This window comes from Peromyscus eremicus, chromosome 1 (assembly GCF_949786415.1).
Source record: "Peromyscus eremicus chromosome 1, PerEre_H2_v1, whole genome shotgun sequence".
NCBI lineage: Eukaryota > Metazoa > Chordata > Mammalia > Rodentia > Cricetidae > Peromyscus > Peromyscus eremicus.
Genome location: NC_081416.1, coordinates 50,803,255 through 50,807,751, shown reverse-complemented (window position 1 = coordinate 50,807,751; position 4,497 = coordinate 50,803,255).

Below are 4,497 nucleotides of genomic sequence, written 5' to 3'. Positions count from 1 at the left end.
GATGTGTGTGTTTCTGCTTTTCTCCCTCTGCCCAGCTGTCCAGCATCCCAGGTATATTCTGTATTGGCTGCAGACCTAAGTGGCATCTTCTGTGTGGTAGCTGCAGTCATAGATCTTGCTTCTCGGATAGATGTCTGTACCCCTCCTTGTTCATGATTGGTTTGAGTGGGATTCCAAGGATGATAGAGTGAATTCTAGAAACAAGGCGATTATCTTCGTTGTTTAGATAGCAGTGAGGCAGGCTTGAGGCCACTTGGGCTGCCTTTCCTGTCTTCATTGTACAGGCACTGTGTGTATAATGCACAGCCAGCCCCAAGTGCTATTCTTTTCCTACTCAGTTTAAAAAAAAAAAAGATTTTTATTTTATTTTTTGAGACAGGGTCTTACTGTGTAGCTCTGGCTGGCCTTGAACTCAGAAGTCCTCCTGCCTCTGCCTCCCAAGTACTGTTATAAAGGCATGCTCTACCACACCCACAAGATTGTATGTGTGTGTGTATATGTGGGTTTGTACACATTAGTGCAGATGGCTGTGGAGGCCAGAAGAGGGCGTCACATCCTCTGGAGCTGCAATTAGAGGTGGTTGTGAGTTGCTTCCTATAGTTGCTAAGAACCAAACTGGTCCTCTGCAAGAGTAGTGCATGCTCTTAACAGCTGAGCCATCTCTCCAGCTTCTGTTGCATCTTATTTTATTTCTCTGATTGGGTCCAACAGAGCCTGCAGTGTCTTTGGCTTGAAAGTGTAGGAATAGGACATATTTGAGAGTCACCTTTTGGTCCTGCGTGGATTTAGCCTATAATTCTGCCTTTGGGAATAAGGGATGCTCTGTCCCAATAGTAGAGTCTTGATCGTGACTATCCTTGCTGGGTGGTGGTGGTACATACCTTTAATCCCAGCCCAGGCAGGCAGATCTCAGTTCAAGGCCAGCCTGGTCTACACAGAGAAACCCTGTTTTGAGAAACCAAAAGACCAGTCTTTGATAAAGTATCAAGAATATTGGGGTTTCAAGTTAAGCTATTGTTTTGAGAGAGTCTAGCTTGAAAACAAAAGGGCAAGGAAGTACCCCAGCACTGGGCCTGCTGCTAAGTCTGTCTCTGGAGACGTTGCTTCATTGACATCCTCTTCTTACTCTGCTAGGATTTTTGAGAGTTAGGGTTAGGGGTCTTTAGAAAAAGTAGTCAACATATCAAAAGCTGCAGTTTGAATTTGGAACTGATTAAAATTCTTAAAAATTGAAGTTTAAATATGAAAAAGGCCCATCCCCAATACCAGAGACCAGTTTTAAGGAGTCAGACAAGCAATAACCTCCAGTTTGTGATTATCATTGAAATTGAATTCTGCGATGACAGGTTGACGATGCTAATGGTGGTTCTGTCTTGATTTGGTTTTTTGATATTTTAATGGGGCCTTTCTTTGTAGCCCTGGCTTGCCTGGAACTCAACAGAAATTCACATTTCTCTTTCTGAATACTAGGACTAAAGGTGTGGCACCACTGCGCTTAACCTGGCAGGTTTATTTTCAAAGGGTGGCTTGAGATGGTCTCATACTATAGTCCTGGTTGGTCTGTAATGTAGCCCAGGCTGGCTTTAGACCTCCCAAGTGTTGGAATACAGGCCTAGAGCACCATATTCACCTCTGATGCTGTGTGTGTGTCTGTGTCCTTTTTTGAGACAAGGTCTTGTTTTGTAGCCTAGGCTGGCATTGGTTCTGGCTCTGCCTCCCAAGTGTTTAGAGTGCTAGAATCATAGACATGCATAATCACTAGCTATCCTGGGCTTTTTAGTGGGTTGACCTACTACCACAGATAAACTGCCTTGATCATCATCAGTGGTCTGTCTTGAAATTGGAATCTAGAGTCCTTGCGGTGTTTTGCTCTTGTGTTTCCTGCAACCATTCTGCTCAGGTTCTGGGTCCTTAGGCTGGATTGTTACCACCTTACCCTCATGCAAAGTCAAACTTACTCCATCAAGGTTCCACATCCAGTTCTGAGTAATGTGGTGCTGTCCTGTTTGAGGACACTTCTGTCCCTTACAGAGACAGGAGGTGGTAACGACACTTTATTTGGGGATGGGAACTGAGGTTGAACATGGCTGTAATGTAACACATGAGAGCTTGACAATTGAGCTACGTCTCCAGTCTCATTTATTTATTGTATATGTTCACTTGAGATTGAATTCTAGAAATCTTTGGATGCTGACATTCTGCCTGCACACTCCCAAATTCCCTCTTAAACACCATTAATCACTTCTCAGGGTAAAAGGTCATCTTCAGAGTTCTGTTCCAGCCAACTGGACAGACCCTTCCATGCAGGCACTGATGAGTTGTCCTTTCTCCAAGCCTCCAAAGGAGGGGTCTTTGGGGAGAGTACTAAAACACTGATTCACATCACATGGCCATTTGGAAGAGTGTCAAACCAGAGGCCTGCATTCTGCAGCCAACATCTTGGATCTGCCACTCAATGAAGGATCTTTTTGTTAAGCCAGAAGCCACAGAAGTGGGGAGGAAGCACCGTGCAAACGAACATCATCAGTTAAGGAATCTGACCAAACCAGTCCTTGAAGATGAGCAGATACGTGAAAGACTCAACTGAAGTGCCAGGACCAGACAAGGCGAGGAAGAACAAATGAAACTGAAGGAGCCAACAGTTGACATGAGTGGCAAGGTGATGCCGGAGGACTGAGGACACTCCAGGGGAAATAAATGCTGGGCAAGCTCAGGAAAGTGCTTGGGGTTCTCCAGTTGGAATTTCCTCCTTTGCTATATCCAGAATTCTGCACTGGAGAGATTAGAATTTTGCTCTTCCACCTGCCTGCCGTTGATGGGTGTGGAGCAAAGCCTCTCAGTGAATGAGTCACTGCAGAGAGGGTGTGGGGCTCCCTAAAGTACAAGGAACAGGAGTGGCAGAGGTATGCTGGATGGTGAGTGACAGGTGGCATGAGCCATGAGGGCTGTAATCAGAGAACTTATCCTCTGTGTAGCGGTTCTACAGGTAGCTTCCCACGGGTGAGAAGGAAGAGCACCTAGTGGCCATTGCATGCTCTTGTAATGACAGTATAGCAAGTGCAGTCTGCATGTTCTAGGCCAGAAAGATGCCCTAAGGAATCTGAGGGTCCTTAGGATTCTGGATGTGTACATATACAGAAGTCACATTCATCTTTGGCAATATGCGTGTTGAGAACTTGACTAGATTATAGGATGGGCCCAAACAAGATGATATTCAGGCCCCAATGTGAATGTCTGCAAACATCAGCCACATAGGTTGAGGTAGAGAGATGGCTGGCAATTTGTGTTTTCATACCATCATCACAGAACTTGTATTAGTTACTTGTCTTATGGCAGAATACCCCCATAAAAGCAAGGAAGGGAGGGTTTATTTTGCTCAGTTTCAAGGTGCAGCCATCATGGTGAGGAAGGCATAGAACCAGGAGCTTGGAGCTGCTGGTCACACTACACTTGCAGTCAAGAAGCAGAGGTGAATGCCAGTGCCCAGCTTATGGTCTTTTTATTTGCTTCAGCCCAGTTATACTCAGGGTGGTCTTTACAACTCAATTAAATCACTCTGGAGATAGTTCTGACACACGCAAAGGTTTATTTCCTAGGTGCTTCTAAATCCAGTCAAGTTGAAAACAAGGATTAGCCATGAAAACAACAACCAGAAGCACTTGAGGCTTTTCTCTGATGGCAAACTAAGGGAACCAATGAGCATCCAGCACCCAAGTTCACGTTTGGCCCAGCAACTGAAAGTAAAGTGTCTGTGGGAAGAAGGCAGCTGGCGTCCAGGCCACAGTGTTCATCTGTGGCCACCAATGCCAAGGATCTTGGGATCAGCCTGAGGCAGAACCAAGTGGACTTGTTTGGGAAGTGCATTTTCAGACAAGTGTAGTTAGTTTTTAAAACTAGCTTAGCTGATTTTTAATGGCAGTGAGTTTCCTATTCCTGGGAGTTTTTACACAAAAGCATCACTAATCCAGTTTGGGTAGGGTTAGGCAGGGTCCTTGCTCCAGAACAAGGTAAAATGTGGACCTCCATTCAGCTTCCCCTCAGCTAGATTATTCTCCGTCCTATTCATCACTTAGCTCTACATTTCTCGACCTAAACCTCTTTCTGGGCTGGGCCAGCTGCAAAGGAGGCCAAAAGGGAGCCTTCTAGTTCTGTGTCCCTGGCTCCACTGCCAACTGCCCACTGCTTTCTTACCTTCCAAGTGGGCCAGGAAGCTGTCCATCCAACCACTTGACTCAGGTAGTCTGTGGGTTCAAAACAGGCTAATGCCCTTAGGATGGGGAGCAGACTAACCCACCAACACATGTATTCAGACCAGCTGGTCAGCTTGGGGAGAGTCAAAACTGCCTAGTCTCAAGAGACCCAGTGTCCTGGGTTTGAGTGTTCCCAAGTCTCACCTTCTGAGAATACAGATGTATTGGGTTCCACAGAATCCCAAAAACCTTGTTCCTGAAGTGTCTTTCCAACCCAGGCTTTGGTCTGAAGCCCTCAGTCATTCTG